The sequence below is a fragment of the Lissotriton vulgaris genome, chromosome 6 (genome assembly GCF_964263255.1).
Source record: "Lissotriton vulgaris chromosome 6, aLisVul1.2, whole genome shotgun sequence".
In the NCBI taxonomy this organism is placed as follows: Eukaryota; Metazoa; Chordata; class Amphibia; order Caudata; family Salamandridae; genus Lissotriton; species Lissotriton vulgaris.
The window spans coordinates 940,900,001-940,919,419 of NC_141694.1; positions in this window are offsets into that span (position 1 = coordinate 940,900,001).

Below are 19,419 nucleotides of genomic sequence, written 5' to 3' on the forward strand. Positions count from 1 at the left end.
TATAGTTAGAATGAGGGATTCTGGTGTTTTGGTTGTATTACTTTACATGGTGAGTGGATTTGGCTTGGGGGTGGCATCTGTTAGTTTTTGTGGGTGTATTAGGCATGTTTTGATTTACCTGGTGGGCCAGTAAGCATTGTATGGCATAAAAGAGTGATTGTGGATGGCTGAGGGTCAATTCATGCCTTTAAGGGTAGGGAGGTCTAGTTGGTGTGGAGTTGTTTTGCCTTTGTTTTGTATACAAAATGTACTCTCAATAAAGAATATTTTGAAATAAAAAAAAAAAGAAACAAAAAAAAAAAAAAAAAAAAGAATTTTTTAACCGGGGTGTAAAACTCTTCCCCCCCTCCCCCCACCTTCCACCCCCATAGAAGCTATGCCCCTGTCAATATCCCTTGCATCAGAATGTTTTTGCGGAAGTTCTACCCATTACTTCGTTTTGGAAATTAAATGTCCCCCAATACAAAAAAAAAAAAAAAAGTGTTGTGTTATTGTGTGGCAAGGGTGCGTTTTACTGGTTATTATTAAGCGATGATGGTTTTCAATTTTGGGGTGTGCCATGTGATTCTATAGATTGTCAATGGTTATTACATGCAATGTAGGGTTTGATTTTTCATTTTTCATAGGCTGGCCACATGTGTGTGGCAGTAGTGTGAATTACAGTTTATCTGTAGTGTGAGGCAATGGGTTGTATTTTGTGGTGCAGTGTTGGAAGCAGTGGTGTGTGTTGTAATGCTGATCTGTATGATGTGTTGTGGCTGACATTGAGTAGAGCAAGGGTGATTTAAAATAACGAAAGGCTTATTGTGCAGTGGCAGGCTAGTTGTCAAGGTATGTTCATGGTGCTGCATTGTGAGATGTGCACATACATTGCATGTGGTGTTTGAATGGAAATAAAGCATTGTGTGGTTGGTGAGAAGTACGAGGATATGTGCTGCCATGCCGCACTGTTTTGACGTTTTTAAAGGAATTGATTTTGTGACAGAGCTGTTTTGGTGGCACAATGTCTCAGTTTGGGGAAGAGTCTGCAAGAACATGGGGCCCGATTCACAGAACTAACTTAAGACAAAATCCTAAACTTACTACTTTTGGTATTCACAGAAGTTAGGATTTTGTCTTACGTCTGTCTTAAGTCTTTCTTAAGACATACTTAAGACAAAATCCTAACTTCTGTGAATACCAAAAGTAGTAAGTTTAGGATTTTGTCTTAAGTTAGTTCTGTGAATCGGGCCCATGGCTGGGTTATTTCTGTGTTCTCATTCCCTGCTCTGAAGCCCACATATTCAAAGGCAAAGTAAGTTTTATTGTTTAATTAGTTAAAACCTTAACAATATAAAAGGACATATAAAACAATCAATAAAATTTGCCAGTTTTTAAAACGTAACATCAATGTGTTGCTGATAAAATATTAAACACTGTTGATTAAACATTCTCTAATTGTTACTCCAGATCCCAGTCTATTTACATTGGCAAAATCCCAAACATTTCAGCAGACTTGATCTGTTGTTTAAAAGTTTGAGTCACTTGCTTTACTCCTGAGGAGAAAAAAATTGCCACCTTCCGGCTGGATATTTTTGAGTCAATTTTTAGGGCCTGTTCGAAGACGTTAAATAATTTATTCAATGTGCAATTCAATTGTGGATCCGATGGGTCTAGCTCTGACATTGTTGCAGTGCTACAGGTCCTGATACCTCTGGTGTTTAGAGATTTTCTAAGTAAAGTGACTCGTGCATTGTGAAGTTTAGAGCATGTGCAGATTATATGGATAAAGTCCTTTTTAGGTCGAGCAGACCTACTCTCAATGCGTGAGCATTGAGAGTGTCTGCTTCAGACCTTTTGTGGCCCGTATTTAGGAATGTGGACAGCTACCAGACGCGCGCTTTGACGAGGTCAGATTTCACCTCGGGAGCGAGCGTCTGGTAGCTGCGCATGCGCAAAGCCCTTGCGCACAAACACACACACACAGGCGCCCCCCCCCCCAGGCATACACACAGGCACGCACGCACTTTACATCAGCCCTGGGCCCCACTCACCAACTGCGCTCTTCTGGCGGGGCTCCTCACGGCGCGTCTCCTCATCTAAATCGGGGCTCCCTCAGGTCAGAGGAGCCCCGCAACAGGCGCCACACTCCTCCTTCTCCCCGGCCCCCTCCTGGGGACCCGGGCTACACCGGACGGCAGGGCGCTCCATGCGCCGGCAGCTCGCGGACCTCGGGAGGCGGGACTTCCGGTCGGCCGCAAGCGGATTGGCCGGCCGGCCAAGAGCTTCCGGGTCGCCGCGGGCAGCGCGGCGGCACTCTCGTTTCTTACCTGGAGGGCGTCATACTCGCTCTGTATGCCTGGTGCAGCTTGTTTTCTAATTGCCATCATAAAATGTGAACGTTTCGCACGGATTTGCAAAGGCGGCTTTTTTTTTAATATCGCGGTGCGATTTAGGCGCGGTGACATTAGACAACACGTTGCCCTTTGTGAAGGCGCTCCCCTTTCACGGGTCTGTCATGATTCATTGTTCAGGAAGACTCGCAAATGTCAGATAACGCAAAGAGCCGTCAAGTGGCTCGGACGCGGGCAGGACTCCCCGAGGCGGGAGGCCTGGCTTTGTCGCGGGCTGTCCTTTTGTTTGTGGCTGTGTTGGTCATAGCCAATTAATCATAAGAATATGGTCGCCAGCGCTAATACTGTCCTATCAGGTGTCCTCTCAACGAGAAATCTGTGATGCAATGGATACAAATGTGTAAGTGCGTCTACGCCTTTTAAGTGCCAGGAGAGGTGAGTGGATGCACAGCCTCGCCATTTACGTTTGAAATGTCTCCCGATGCCCTTCCTCTATTCTCTGGACTCGCCCCGCTGCCCAGCACGTCAGTGAAGTAACAAAGGTCTGTGTCCCAACATTTGGGTGTTTGTGGATACTGCCTAACACGTTGGGCTTTGACATCTAAAGATAAATGAGTGTTTAATTATTTAGAAATAATAGGGAACAAAAGAGTGAACATGACAAGGAGGATTCCTTTGTGCAGGGAGTCCTTTAATGTTCATGTTGCTTGAGGCCAGTGGCCGGTTGTACTTTTAGCAGGGAGGGGGAGGTCGGGGTGCTAATGCACACTTAAACACTCACTCACACTCATGCATTCACAGACGAATGTATACACACACATCCATTGACAGCTCTCACGACCTAATATTCATGCACACACGCACGCACCAAATATTAAAATTTAAATCATACTTACCTGCATAGCTCTGCCTCTGAGATCCCTGGAGGGCTGGGACTGCTGCTCTCCCTCATTGGCTGACCTAACGCCAGCTAGTGAGAGAAGTCAGCAGTCCCTCACTTGCCCAGAGTGGGATGGGATCCATGAGACTGCTGGCACCACCCCATTCTGTGACAAGAAGTCAGTGATTGACAATCGGCCCTGGGCACTTTATCATGTTGTCTGCTTAGTGTTTACATGCAATTGCCTAATTATTGATGGTTGTCTTTTAAGGCATTGGGGTTGCTGTTTTTGTCCCATTCAGTACACAATCCCTGGTGAATGTCTCGCTCAGCTTTTCTTGCTCAGTATGCAGTGGAGTGCCTTCTGCGAGTTTAATTGGTTCTATCCATGTAGAGAACTTCTTCAGTGACATGCTCATGGTTATAATGAGAATAGAATTATCTAAACTTTCATGCTCCAATTAGCTTTTTAGGGTTTCCAACTCTGGCTAAGAATTATGAACTCAATGCAGTCACTTTTGAAGAAATTCCATTCATCTGCTTCACTTCACAATGGACTGGAATGTGGCCTATGCGATTACCAGTGGCTGAAATAAATTCAAGCATACATTTATCATCTTGTTTTTGTTGCAGTTGACTCTCTAACTGCGAATGGTATGCCCAGACGTGGGTCAAGGTGCCATAGGGCACAAGCTATATCTAACTGATGGGGCCTAAGTAGGTTGAAACAGGTTTGGGTTGCTTGTGGTCTCTTCTGTAGGGGGCTCGCCTGGAAGTTCGAGATGGAGTGTTTGTATGAGGAGCTGGATCGGTAATGATTTGTACAAGACAATACTTTGTCTAGTGTGGCATGGTAGGCATAAAATAATGGACTGGCATTCATCCTGATGACTTCACACCCTCACCCTCACACACCCTCACACACCCTCACTCACCCTCACCCTCACACCCCCTCACCCTCACACACCCTCACCCCCTCTCACACCCTCACCCCCTCTCACCCCCTCACCCCCTCTCACCCTCACACCCCCCCTCACCCTCACACCCCCTCACCCTCACACAACCTCACACACACTCACACACACTCACCCCCCCCACCCTCACACACCGTCACCCTCACACACCCTCACACCCCCTCACTCACCCTCACACACCGTCACCCTCACACCCCCTCACCCTCACACCCCCTCACCCCCTCACACCCTCACCCCCCCTCACGCCCCCTCACTCACCCTCACACACCCTCACCCTCACCCCCTCTCACCTTCACACCCCCTCACTCCCCCTCACCCTCACACCCCCTCACCCTCACAAAATCACTATGTGCTACCACAGCATCACTGAACGCCACAGCATCACTCGTTTGCCATCACAACATCACTCAGCGCCACCACAGCATCAATCTCTGCGACCATTCAACAACACCTGGTTCAAATATGCTCTCTCAATGTTTCAAGCTTTATTACAAATGTAACAAAAAGATGTTAATATTTCACTTCTGTTCTTGGAATTTCGTCACAATAAAATACACTGAACATAATCTTCACAAAAGTTATTTACAAAACTTTAAGCTATTGCCATTATAAATTACAATAACTTATTTAATTATGAACTATTGAAAAAAAATTAAAAGTCATTGTTATTTGTAATATCAATACATGTAAGTCACGTAAATGCTATAGGTGTCACATTTGCGAAAGTTATAACTATTGGCATTGTAAATGACAAAGCTATTAATTTAGCTATTTTCAAAAACAAAACATAAATAAAAAAATTGTCATTTACAATACCAATAGCTCAAACTTTCCTAATGCGAGACCTATTGCATTGCAAATGCTTGTTTGTATCGTTTTTACAAAACATTTGTGGAGTATTTCCGCACACAGCGGTTGAAAGCGAAGATTAAATACAGTAATTTAAACAGTATTGTTTTCTTTTTTTTTAGGTCAAAATGAACGTGTGCAATTTGAAGTTACCTTTATTCCCTGAAGACACTACTTGCAAATTAAAAGATAAAGTTACGAAGAGCAGTCACCTAAACTAAAGGAGAGGTGCAGTTCGATTTATAATTTCCTCAGCTAGAAGCAGCGAACGGGGCATGGGCGCCCTCTGCTGACACTGGACCGAACTGCTTCCATACATTTCAGCAGACATCTATATTGACACTACCAGCTGTTCGTCAGATAGTCGCAAAATAAAGTGCCAAGCCAAGTCCAACACAGTCGAAGCAGGAGAAGCATAAAATAATTTTTGCGCCTGATGTCCAGCGAAGGGTATGGCCTGAACTTGCCTTAACCATATACACTGAAAGAAAGACCCTCGAGGCCAGCTTGTCTTGCAGCTTTAAGCATTCGCAGAGGATTGCTCAGTGAAGCATGTTTTACATCAGGGAAAAAGTCTGCATTGCTTCACCTTTGTTCTGTGGTATCCGCATCAGAAAACTACCAGCTGTTCAAGAGACAATAAAAGTGCTTTAATTCTGAGCCCGGCGGGGGCCTAGACGTTTCTAATGCTATGAAACAAAGCTATACAGAATGTACTCACGCCTTGCTGGAGGCTACCTTGATTGTTCACGATTGAAGTGCATTTCTCCTTATAGAAAAAATAAGGCTTTTCTGTTATTAATCGTGTCAACAGGCCTGCTTCGTGTTGCCGCCTTTCCTTTGTATCCACCCGACCCCGCACCTCCTCCCCCAGGCTATAGCTGATTTTATAACGTATTATAAGTGTGTTTTACAATTAATAGGTCATCTGATCATTTCTATAAATTAAGGTCAACTTAATGTTTGAACCAATGTTTACTCTTTTATATCAAATTCTATTTAAAAAGCTGTGTATGTAAGCATTTTTTATTTCTAATTGTAGCCTATGGGATTTATTTTAGGGGAAGGGAGGATTTGGTGTAATTGTTGAAATATTTTAAAATGTGTTTGATGTCCATGGGATTTACTAGTGCTTTTTCATGTGTACAATCTCCCTGTACTATATTGTGCCTGAAAAAAAATTGCTCTTCTGTAGTTGCTGAAAGAATGACTTTAGGAGCTTAAAGGTAGACGTTACGTGTTGTGAAGGAATTCTCAAATACTTAGATGTGTCTCGCTTGATTAAATAAAAGGAAACGTGAATAGATCCAATGAAAACAAGTTTTAACAAAAGCTGGCAGGGTTGCCTGCCAGCCTTTTGACGGCATCAGTGTCCTATTTGGGTTTTTTTATATGTTTTTTGGAAAACCTAGCTGTTGGGGTCGCTGCCGGGTCCTTATCATTCAAAAAATAAACATTAGCTAAAAGCAAATATATTATTTTGGTCTCAAACGGTACACATTGCCATAGTTGTCCCGAAGCTGAAGAGAACTGCTTTGAGTGTGGATGTGCTCTTTGTTGAAGAACAGAATGACGTCACTCACAAATTAAGCCAATGGCCGAAGTCAGCTGACTCTTGGCCCCAGCTGTCTGCTATAGTGGGCGGAAGTATGTCAATGACACAATAACGGACCAAGAGATGACAAAAGGCTGGCTGAACCTCACTGTACAAGTTTGTATTATGGACATCATTTCAGTATAATCAAACTGTCTTGGTTACTGACAGACCTACAAACTTACATTGTCAGAGGTTGTGATCTTTGCCCCATTCTTCAGAGTTGATTTGGCCACGTTGCAGGAAAATATTTGAGCTTGCCAAAAAGCCTGGCAGTCCTGCATAGTGCATGCTTTCTGACAAATGAAGAGAGGAACAGTTGCCAGACTACTTGTTTGCTAAGCTCATTCTTGATGGAGCCATGCTAAAAATCAATCAATTTATTTGATTGGCTGATTCACAATTTATGACAACTAGACAAAATAAATTTGGATGCAGGGTATATTTTTCTGGAACACGTTCGTTTTTAGCAACCTATAAGTCCTACAAGTTTTTTCATTTAAATTTAAAAGTGACCACACAACGCGGGTCAACTTACTTTTAGGGTTGTTACATAAATCCATTGAACGAGGACAATGCCCAGTCCTAGGGTTTCATTTGGCAATGTAGAAGGTTCTTGGGTTTGTAGTCATGGGTTGCTTCTATTGAACCGATTGACTGCTACATCATAAAAGTACAACAAAATCACACATTAATAGACTCATTACAATCTATTGTGCAAAATACAACAAGTAAAAACACAGAGAGAAAATACAGTGAGAGGTAGTGTCATGACGCTCACAGGCACTGGAAGTCATTGGCCCATACCCATAGTCCTTAGAAGGACTTTTCAACCTGAGTGTGAATAAATATTTGTATTTGATCACCTCCGTGTCCAACACGTGAGATGGGTTCTCTGGCCAACGTTATTTAATGCATTACAGCTTGATTAACAGGACAAAGGGCACTCCTTTCTACCACACACACCTATTCAGAGTCACATTTCACAATCAACAGTCCGCCATGCCACAACAGCCATGCCACCACACCCACTTCACCATTCTGCAGATCAAAGCGGACGCTACTCATGCCTAAAGACAATGATCACAATCAGAGCATACAGAGGACACCTCGGTGACTAAACCGAGTGCACAAAACTCACAATATAAATAGATCCTGCATAATCATTAAGTTGCAATCAGAAATTCTTCCGGCTGAATACTTCGTGTCTTAAATATTGGTGCACATACTCTCTCTCTCTCTCTGTCTCTCTCTTCTCTCTCTCTCTCTCTCTCTCTCTTCTCTCGCTCTCTCTCTCTCTCTCACTCTCTTCCCCCCCTCTCTCTGCTTGTCATTTTAAGACGTGGTTCTCGTTTCAAACACAAGAGTCTCTAAGGCCCCTTCGTGTTGTGTTCATTGGCGCCATTGAAAAGACATGAGCCCCCTCGCAGACATCGCACGTCAGCACAACCTCAACATCATCTCCTACGCCGAAGACACCCAGCTGATTCTCTCCCTCACCAACGACCCGCCACTGCCAGAGCCAACCTTCACGAAGGGATGAAAGAGGTAGCCGAATGGATGAAGAACAGCCGCCTGAAACTGAACTCGGACAAGACGGAAGTCCTCATCCTGGGATCCTCACCCTCCGCCTGGGACGACTCCTGGTGGCCCCCCGCCCTAGGCAGCGCACCCAAACCAACAGACCACGCACGCAACCTGGGCTTCATCCTGGACTCCTCCCTCTCCATGACCAGACAAGTCAACGCCGTCTCCTCGTCGTGTTTCAACATCCTGCGCATGCTACGTAAGATCTTCCGATGGATCCCCACCGAGACCAGGAAGACGGTCACCCAGGCCCTCGTCACCAGCCGTCTGGACTACGGCAACTCCCTCTACGCCGGAACCACCGCCAAACTCCAGAAGAGACTCCAGCGGATCCAGAACGCCTCAGCACGACTCATCCTGGACATCCCCCGTCGCAGCCACATCTCCGGACACCTGAGAGACCTGCACTGGCTCCCGGTCAACAAGAGAATCACCTTCCAACTCCTCACCCACGCACACAAAGCCCTACACAACCAAGGCCCAGGATACCTCAACAGCCGCCTCAACTTCTACGCTCCCAAACGCCAACTTTGATCGACCGGCCACGCCCTCGCCGCCGTCCCCCGCATCCGAAGAGCCACCACAGGGGGACGGTCCTTCTCCTACCTCGCCGCCAAGACATGGAACTCCCTCCCGACCCACCTCCGCCTGACCCAGGACCACCTCGCCTTCAGAAAGCAACTCAAGACCTGGCTGTTCGAGCAGTAGCGGACCCCCCTCCCCCAGCGCCTTGAGACCCTCTGGGTGAGTAGTGCGCTATATAAATGCTTTGATTGATTGATTGATTGATGCGCAATGAAAGAGAATCCTCAGAATATACCTCTCCTGGTTCCTATAGAAAGCAGACCAAAGAGAATTTACATAAATCCTGGAATGTCTCACATACTGACAGACTTCACCTTACTTGGAAAGGAAATTGAATGTCATTTGACCATGTTCCTCATAGAAATGGCTCCCCGCCCCATCAAAAGGACTGTGCCAACAAACAAAAAGACAACAAACGAATTACTGCCAACTCAAGGCAGTAAACGAGCAGACGCCTTGTGGATATTGCCAATGTTTTGGCAATCACCTTTTAAATTGAAAATATGATTTCCGGGTATTTAGGACAGTGGTCTTTTTGATTTGTCTTTTTATATGTGTTTATTTAGTTAGTTAGGCTTGTGTTTATTTATTTATTAAGTTAGGTATTTTACGTATAGAGCATGTTGCAAAACCTGGGATAATGTGCTATGGGTGGGGTGGCAAAAAAAAACAGAACACAATAAATATGTCTAACATATAATGCAAAGATCTTCCCTGCTACAATGTGTCATTAAAATTCAAAGTAACAATTGATTGTCGAAAAGGAAATCACTAGTTTTTTTTTTTAGAAAGGGGGGGTGCATTTTATGCACTTTCCGGACAAAAGAAACGAAGAATGAGACCAGAATAAACAACTAGAAAGTTTAGGTATGCTTTTTCCACCCCAGGAACCTCAGAATCAGAAAGAGCAAATTTCACGCCGTCATTTTGCTCTGCAGACTAAGAATCGCTGTCTGGTAATGAAATGGTCTTGCTGTCTAGGTGTTAAAAAGGAGTGTTAGTAAGAAGCATCATCGCTGGCTTCTAGAGAATTTATTTGGCCTTTTAACACAACAACTAGCGGTGAGGGTAACAAAAAATGTGCGCTCAGGTGTACGTTCCGGGATAATTATTTCCAAGGCTCTGGTCACGTGCTCCTTTATGTGGTCCCTCCGCCACTGGGCCACAAACAACAATAGTAATTCATGCAAAAGGAGTGTGTGATTGATTCTTCAGTGTAAATAAAGTTCAAAGCTGTATGCTTATATATCATCCTTTCTTTATGTGTTACATCAAGAAAATCCACTGGGAGTCTTATCAGTTGAAAAACCAATTTAAATTTTATTGTTCAATCCAATTTCTCAATACCCAGAAATATAATGCTAGCAATGCAGTCAACGCGTTTCGTCCTAAAAGGACATCATCATGGCTGCACATTTAAAACAAATATGTCAATAATTGTTTTTTTACATGAGTATACACACATTCAAATAACATGATGCTTCAATCCATCCCTACATTTATCCTGTGTCAGACTCCCTGCCTATCTCCAGTCTAGTACCAATGCACAATGATAATAGCATAACTAACATACTTTTGTAAAAAACCAAGCAATACACCGGCTTCAAGTGAGGGATGGATCATGATCCCCCCATGTTCACTATCATGTAATTGCTTCTTACATGATACGGTTTCCACAAATACTCATTTTGACTAATATGATTGGTCCTTTGTACCCATTTAAGTTCTATGTAGTGTAAAAGGATAGAATGTCATGTTACTACCCAATATCATGCCACCCATATGGGTTGCAATTTCCTGAAGTGCGCCCATTCCTCTTCAAATATCAGTATTTATTATTCCAAATGTCTATGATATTAGAAAAAGCAAACACCAAGTTGCTGTGATATAAATGCCACAATTAAGTGTCTCTGAACAAATCAACCCTACAGTCATATTTAAATCAATTCACCACTTCCCATATTCTTGCTGGGCCATGTGATCCTGCTGTGTAACGAGGATATCAGATATATCAGTAAAATTCCAAGTCACAATCGACAATCTTTAGTAAGACTTAAAGTCCAAAGTAAAGTGCTCAGTAGCCCTCCATTCCTCGCTGTCCCATATTAAACATCCATTTTCTCTCCTATGAATCCCCTACAACTATTCAATATGGCCCCCTGCACTCACCTATTACAATCCGTGCCTCCTTCTAGTGAGTCTCCAACACTGTCATTCCATGGCTTCCCATCATGCTTTAACACATTCTTAGTCAACATGGGGGGATCATGAACCGTGCCTCACATGAAGCCGATGTATTGTTTGGTTTTTTACAAAAGTATGTTAATTTTGCAATTAAATTTGTGCCTTGGTACTTGACTGGAGGTAGGCAGGGAGTCTGACACTGGATAATTGTAGGGATGGATTGAAGCATCATGTTATTTTGATGTGTGTACATTCATGTAAAGAAACAATTATTGATATATTTGTTTTAAATTTGCAGCACTGATTATGTCCTTTTAGGACGGAACGCATTGGCTGGATTGATAGGATTATGTATCTGGGTGTTGAGAAATTGGATTGAACAATAACATTGAAATTGTTTTCCCAACTGATAAGACTCCTAGTGGATTTTCTTGATGCAACACATACAGAGTAGACGATATATGAGCATATAACTTTATTTACATTGAAGAATGAAACACACGCTCCTTTTGCTTGAATTACAATAGCATTTATTTGGTACTCATGTTCCCTCAGGGTATGATATCCTTCAGCAGAGAATGGAATTTGCAAACATTCTGAATCACTCAATTTTTGACTCAGCTTCAACCTGACTCTGCTGCTCGTTGCCTTATCTCAGTGCAATTACTTACCCTTGCTCTACGGTCCTGGAAAATACTCGTGTGGCGGAGCACCAAAGCCACGGGGTCAATAAAGGATCCCTCAAAAATGGCTTCACACTTCAGAATTATTGACTGTGTCTCGAGATGCATAACATGGATGTCCGCAGAGGTAGCACAACAACATACATAAGAAGAATATATGAGCTGCGAAGGGGCAGGACCAAGTGAACTTCATAGGGAGAAATGGTGAAACATTATAATAGTGGGTAGGTTTGTTGGGCAATGATGCACTACTAAACAGCAGCAATGGGAGAATCGAAGGGCAATGGCACAGATTAGTCGGATGCACACTGAACCCACATAACCGAGTCAAGCAGGGAAAGTCTAGGGAGGTCATCATGGAGGTCTCTTTTGGCTGATGGAATGGGCCTGGGTGCAAGGATGTCTGCAAACCACAAATGATGAAATTGTTATTGTATTACATTTGTATGCTTGTTTTTCCTTTTAACTGGTTACTTAATAGTTCACTGCTTTTCTTCCATGTGTATACATCCATACAGGTCATCCAGTGGATCAGATCAAGACAATTTGACAAGGGGAGGAAGAAAGTATTATGATTAGTTTATGTAGCGTGAGGAACTTTACCAACAAAAAGCGAGAAATGCTAATTCTTTCAACTGCAAAATATGACATGGAATTCTGAATCTATGGCCTACAAGTTAAGGTTTTTGCCCTTAAATTTCAAAATCAGAAAATGGGAACTTAACTCAAAATTATAGTGGGTGAGAATGTTGAATCTTCAACTGAAATCCAGTCGACAATCTCGATGCTGATCCTTAGAGCAGAGCACTGTGTGCTGGCCGGAGATTTTAACTTCCATATTGATGAGAGTTCTGACCCTGATACAATTAAATTGATGGATATCACGTCACCCTTAGGCCTGATTCCCTATCTTTCTGGACCGACCCATGACAAGGGCCACACCCTGGATCAGATCTTCTCCATGTCCCCTATTGAAGCGACGGCATTGCTGCTGGTGCTTTGGTCAGATCATCAGCTGGCCAAATTTTATGTACAGTGCATTAAGAAACCATCGAGCACTGCTCTGAGACATCAGGGACCAGTATCCAGGGCGTACCATTGGGTGACCTCGGAGATGCTGGCTCAGGCCTCTCTCGATCATCCCTTCCCTGTTACGGGCAATCTGGACAAAGATTTAGAATCTCTGCAGCTGTGGCTGACAGACAGGTTGAACGATCTAGCCCCTGTGATTCCCCCCCCGATCAACACCCAAACGGGTCTCTGCCCCTTGGTTCACCGAAGCACTGTCGCACTCCCGTAGGCAATGCAAAGTGGCCGAAAGGGCCTGGCGGTCACAGTATGATGCCGATGCTAGGCTTGTCTACAGAACAACAGTTAAAGCCTACCACCGGGAAATCCTCCAGGAAAAAAAAGGCTATATCGCCAGGAGAATTGAGGCAGCAGCCAACTCTTGTAAAGAGATCTTTACGATTGTTAGAGAATTCATGACTCCTCGATCTAATTCGACTCAGGTCACCCCCTCTGAGTAATGGGTGTCTGCCCTTGCCAATTTCTTCACCACTAAGATAAAGCTGATTCAGGACTCTTTTCCTACGAGGCTGGTTGATGTTTCTCCCAGCCTCGTGAATGGGCCAGTTCCATCGATTCCTTCAGGTCCAGTCTTGACGGTGTTTCCGCCATTTTCGACATCCTCGTCTTTGGCATTTATGGCTAATCTTAAATCTGGATCACATCTGGATCCTTGCCCGGCCAAATTCTTGGCGAAAATGGCGGATATCGTAAATCCTTTGGCAAACCCGCTCTTGAATCTTTCTCTAAGTCGAGGGGTGGTCCCGCAGGCGTGGAAGCAGGCAATGGTCATTCCCCTCCTTAAGAAGCTCGGCCTTGCCCCTGGGGATCTCGCCAATTACAGGCCTATCTCGCTCCTTCCCGCACTGGCTAAGATCTTGGAGAAACATGTACATATCGCGCTCTCCAACTTTTTGGAGTCCCACGATCTACTACATTCCTTCCAATATGGTTTCCGCCCCAATTTAAGCACCGAGACGGCGCTGTTGGAGGTTACTGAAGCCATTAAAGAGTCGCTGGATTCGGGAGGCAAAGCCATGCTCGTCATGCTCGATCTGTCGGCGGCTTTTGACACCGTCCCCCATGAGGGTCTCCTCGCCAGACTTTATGAGATCGGTCTGAGGGGGACGGTGCTCAGCTGGTTTAGATCTTTCCTGGCTGACCGACGACAAATGGTCTGGGCCTCTCCTAGCTCTGCCGAGATGCCGCCATTGGGAGTCGGAGTCCCTCAGGGCTCCGTGTTGAGCCCGACTCTCTTTAACATCTTCATGACCCCTCTGGCGACATTGGTGGAGTCTTTTGGGGCCCAGATCGTATCTTATGCCGACGATACCCAGCTCCTCTTTACATGTCGGAAAGGAGACGATTTCGACGGAGAGAGTATCAGTGAGTGCCTTGGGGCTGTTTTCAAATGGTTCCAGCTAAACAGCCTCAATTGCAACTCAGATAAATCTGAGATACTCTTCTTCGGTTGCTCATCTGACCCAGAGTGGCATGAATGGTGGCCTGCCGACATGTTCCCTCCAGCGCATTTGTCCCAGTTAGCTAAGAATCTGGGAATTAAGATCGACAACGGGCTGACATTAAGATCCCAGGTTCTGGCTCTCTCGGGAACCTGTTTTGGCCTTCTCAAGATGCTCCGGAAGTTCTTCCCTCTGCTCTCTGAAGAGCATAGGAGGACTATCCAGGCCTTAATCGGCTAAAGATTAGATTACTCCAACATACTATATCTTGGCCTGCCGGAGTATCTCCTGCAACGCTTGCAGGTGGTCCAGAACGCGGCCGCACGGGCTATCTTTGGCCTCCACAGGCGGGCCAGAGTATCTAGCCTATTGCAGTCGCTCCATTGGCTGCCTATCCGGAAGCAGATAGAGTTTAAGGCCTTGACACTGGCCCACAAGGCCTTGCATGCCTCGGGAGCTCAATATCTCCGAAGGAGGCTTGCCTTTTACCACCCGGCCCGATCCCTGAGTCTCTGTTCCTGGCTGTGGTTCCCAGAGTAAAAAAGGCTCGCATTGGAGGCCGCTCTTTCAGGCTGCGAGCTCCGCAGCTTTGGAACTCTCTTCCATTGACACTACACAGTACATCCAATCTACTGGCTTTTAGGAAGGGCCTTAAAACATGGCTCTTTGCCCGGTAGTGTGCTTTCTCTCCAGTGCTGGATTTCCCTTATTTTTCTGTAGTGGTCCTGTTTATGCTGTTGTCTGTTCTTTCCGGTCACTAATTAAAGCGCCGGGACACTCCTTTGGAGTAGCCGTGCGCTATAGAAGACCAACCTAACATATAACATATAACATGTATTGTTCTCAAATGGTGAAATGGTGACCAGCTTTTTTATCAGACAAAATTCTATGATAGTGACAGAATTTTTTTTTTTCCAGTTGATGTTTTTGTTCTCTGCTGTCAGTTGAACATTTAGACCTATTACAACTCATGCCAAAGGATATCAACTGAACATAAAATATAAAATCACTAGGTGGAAGATTTGTAAAAGCAGAATATCAGTGAATGTACGTGTAATGGAGACATGTATGTATATAGAAAACTTGGTAAGTTCACTAACTTCTTAGTTTACTGTGTTTTGGGTGACATTAATCCATGCCTTGAATTTAGTTGGGCTACTTGGACTCTATTGTACCTAGCCGAGCAGCAACTGGTGTATCTGAGCTGATATGTCAACAATGAACAAAAACCACCAGGTCACCAAATCAGTGATACTCAGTCATCTCTGATATATCTTCATTACCCATTGATGCCAAATGATTTCTGTTGGTAGGTCAATTGTATCCTAGAAGATGTCTTTTTTGCTGTCCACCTCTTGTATCGATATATTTTATTGCAATATTCTGGTTGCCGGCCGCAAGCTAAGTACTGTATTCAATATTCAAATTGCTTCATTTCTACAGTCGGTGGCATGAATACGTTTTGTATTGCAAACCTCCCTTAATAGAACTATTCATGTTTTATGTTGTATTGCTCATTGGCCACCAAATTAATGCTATAATATTAATTTGTTTTAACACTCACTCAAGTTTTATTACGTAATGTGAAATAAAGGATTTTGTGCTTCAATGTTTTTTTGAAGTCATTGAGTTCAAAAGTTGAATGCAAGTGCTTCTTGTTTATGCCTGATAAAGTTGGACTATTATTTATTATTTATGAAGTACTGTATTTGGTGCCCATCTAAGACATTTGCAGAAACATGAGGCTGAAGTAAATGGTGGGCATTTATTGAGATGTAAAAGACTGGAAAAAAATACAAAATTGCCAAATGTCCATCATTGGATGTTAGTGTTTGTGTTAGTAGAAAAAAGAGATTTTCTGGATAAAGAGTTGACATGATGTAGTTAGGTGTCTAACAAATGAGAATAGAATCAGCGCTCCTTCAGGTTGACAGACATAGACGTCCATGAGGTGAGTGCATCCAGAAGAGAGATTCAAGGACCTCTGCTGGTTGGTTGGCACCGTGTCTGGTGAGTAGCCACAATGAGGCCAGTAAGTGTCTAATTGTATTTTTGCAGCTCTGATATTTAGTGACTTTTTCACACTACTTACGTGTGGATCAATCTGATATTTAGATAATGCTCTATCTAACCCTTTTTTTCTTATGTTGTGTTTAACCTTGGATGTGATAATCAAGTAAGGGGTGTATCATTATCATTTCAGATAAAAGGGGGCAATGCCAATTTTTGATCGATGCCCCACATGCAACAAACTCTAGATAACCCTGTTATCCTGCTTATAAATAACACGTTCAAATTCCTTTCCAAGCCCGCATATTAAAATTGAGGCTTTTCTAACATATTGAATAATAAATTTACCTAGCGTACTTCCAGTTAAAGTTTATTTCTCTGATTGCAGTTATTAAAGCTTCAGTACATAACAGCACATAAGGAATACATGAAATCTATTCTCCAAGCCAATTCTACTCACTTTTCATCACGCATCCTTAACACTAAAAACAGCTCCAAGGAGATCTTCTCCATTATGAATGAACTGTGCAACCCGGCTAGAGTTCTCCCCAAGGTCACCCCTACTCAGGCTCTGTGCGATTCACTTAACAGCTACTTCATCAACAACATTTTGACCATCAAAGATAGCATCCCTAAACACCCTATTATTGTTTCCCACACCACATACAAAAATAAATTCATAATTAATAACTTTTCATCAATAAGCTTGGAAACTTTTTTGGAGCTTTTAGTTAAAGTCAAATCAGGAGCCCCCACTGACTGCTGCCCTCCCCACATACTAAAAAACTGTTTTTCTACTCTCCCTGAGCCGGTTCTTACCCTCCTCAATAACTCTCTTGCATTGGGCCGTGTCCCCACGGCCTTCAAAGAGGCAACAGTGGTGCCTCTACTGAAAAAACCAGGCGCCGACCCCTGCTGTATGTCCAACTACCACCCTATTTCCCTCCTACACTTTTTAGCGAAAGTTTTAGAGGCACACATTACCAGATGCCTCTCCAGCTTTCTGGAAGAATCTAACTATCTAGAGCCACATCAGGTGGGCTTTCGGCCCGCCCACTCAACGGAATCAGTTATTCTGGCTGTACTGGACATCCTTCGGGAGGGTGCAGACCGCGGCTCCCCTCAGGCCTTGATACTCTTGGACCTCTCTGCCACGTTCGACACGGTCGACCCCACCATCTTGGTCGACTGGGTCAGACAAGCTGGGATCCAGGGTACCGCCGCCAGCTGGATAAGCTCCTTCTTGAAGGACAGGTCGCAGGCAGTCCGTCTAAACAACATGCGGGCCCCCTCACTGAGAATTACCTGCGGTGTCCCGCAGGGCTCCTCCCTATCCCCCCACCTGTTCAACCTTTACATCCTCCCTGTGATACAAGCCCTCAAAGACAAGAAGGTGACTGTGTACAACTATGCAGACGATCTCCAACTTGTCTTCCCGGTGGACAACTCTGATAGTTCAATTGCCGACTTTCAGGCCACAATGAGATTCATTCAACTTTGGATGGACCAAAACCATCTTAAGCTGAATCCTGGAAAAACAGAGCTCGTTCTTACAGGAGACAGCCACAAGTTCTGGGGCCCGCTATATTGGCCCCCAGAAATGGGCTGCCCACCTCTCCCCTCTTCCTCTGCAAAAACGCTTGGAGTAACGCTCAGCGGTGACCTCTCACTGAAATCTCAAGTGGGTCTCGTTGTCTCCAAGTGCTTTTTCCATCTATGGAAAATTAGGAAGATCTGCCGCTTCTTTACACAGGTAGCCCTCACTCAGGTGGTGATGGCCATTGTCCTATATCATCTGGACTACGCCAATGCCACCTATTCGGGCATGCCTCTTTACTTGCAAAAGCGGCTTCAAATGGTTCAGAATCACGCGGCCAGATTGATATTGCAACAACCCAGATGGCAACCTGCCTCCCCGCTACTGAAGAAGCAACACTGGCTCCCTATCCCCCAACGCTGCATATTCAAAACTGGCTGTCTGATTTTTAAATCCCTGCACAATAAAAGCCCTAAATTTGTCAACAATTTGATAATTAGGCACATCCCTTCCCTGTAATCTACGCTCGGCACATCTTTCACTCCTCTACATCCCCACCTCAAGGCGGAAGCGCCTTGGAGGTTGCAGATTCGCTATCCTTGCCCCCAGGATCTGGAACTCGCTACCTCTGGAAATCCGAGCTTGCTCTGATCTCCTGAAATTACGAAAACCCTTAAGACCAGGCTGTTTGAGCAAGCTTACATATGATAATCTCCTTGCAAACCGTTGATGTTCTGACTCTTTTCCGACAGTGCCATAAAACCGCCCGGTGTACGTGCGCTTTACAAGACATTCTTAACATTAACATTAACAACATATTTTCCGATACAGACCATACAATGGACCATTAATGTCCCATCTACCAAATATTAATGATTCCCATGTTAATGCCAGAGAAGGTCCAAAACTTCTCATAAAAGTTCTCCACACCCCATACCAGAAGTCTGATAAACACTGGTAGTTGAGAAACGTATATAAGGTAAACCCATATTTAAAGTGCCAGCTAATATGTGAGACCTTTGTGGGAAGGAAAAGGTCACCTGCATGGCTCAAGCAGAGCTTGCACCTTTGTCGTGAGTTCTCCATTGTTATTCGCTGGTTATTTGGCAATAATCATGCATGTGGAGGGCCCACTGTGACACACAGCACAAATCAGAGTGGCACCCTGTGATCTGGAAGGCCACAACATGTGCGTCGCCTTTACTGAATATGGCTATTGTTAGCTCACCAGCCTGGGGAGGACCGACAGTGGTGGCAATAATGGCATAAACATGCAGGGCATGCCTCTTGATTACATTCCTCCCAGGCCCCACTTGGGACATGGATGTTGCGTTTATGCTTATAGAGTATATATACAGTAGGATGTGTGTGGAACAATTGGATTTCTTTTTTGTGAGTGGCACATAAGATGGAGGGCGGAGGATACCTGCCAGACAGTAATGTAAATTGCAGGACTCCCCCAAAGCATTACTGAGGTACTCTACAATGAGTAAGATTGTCGAGTGTTGAGATGGGAGATAGAGTGTTCCTCTGAAGTGGAGGAGTAGTCCTGGCCCCCGTTCCACTCCATTCTTACTCAGGAGTGTTACCCCCGTTGATTGTCTTGTTTGTCGAGTGCATGATTACGATGCCTCGCAGCTAATCTTGCCTTTTAAATCTCTGTTGTGCACTT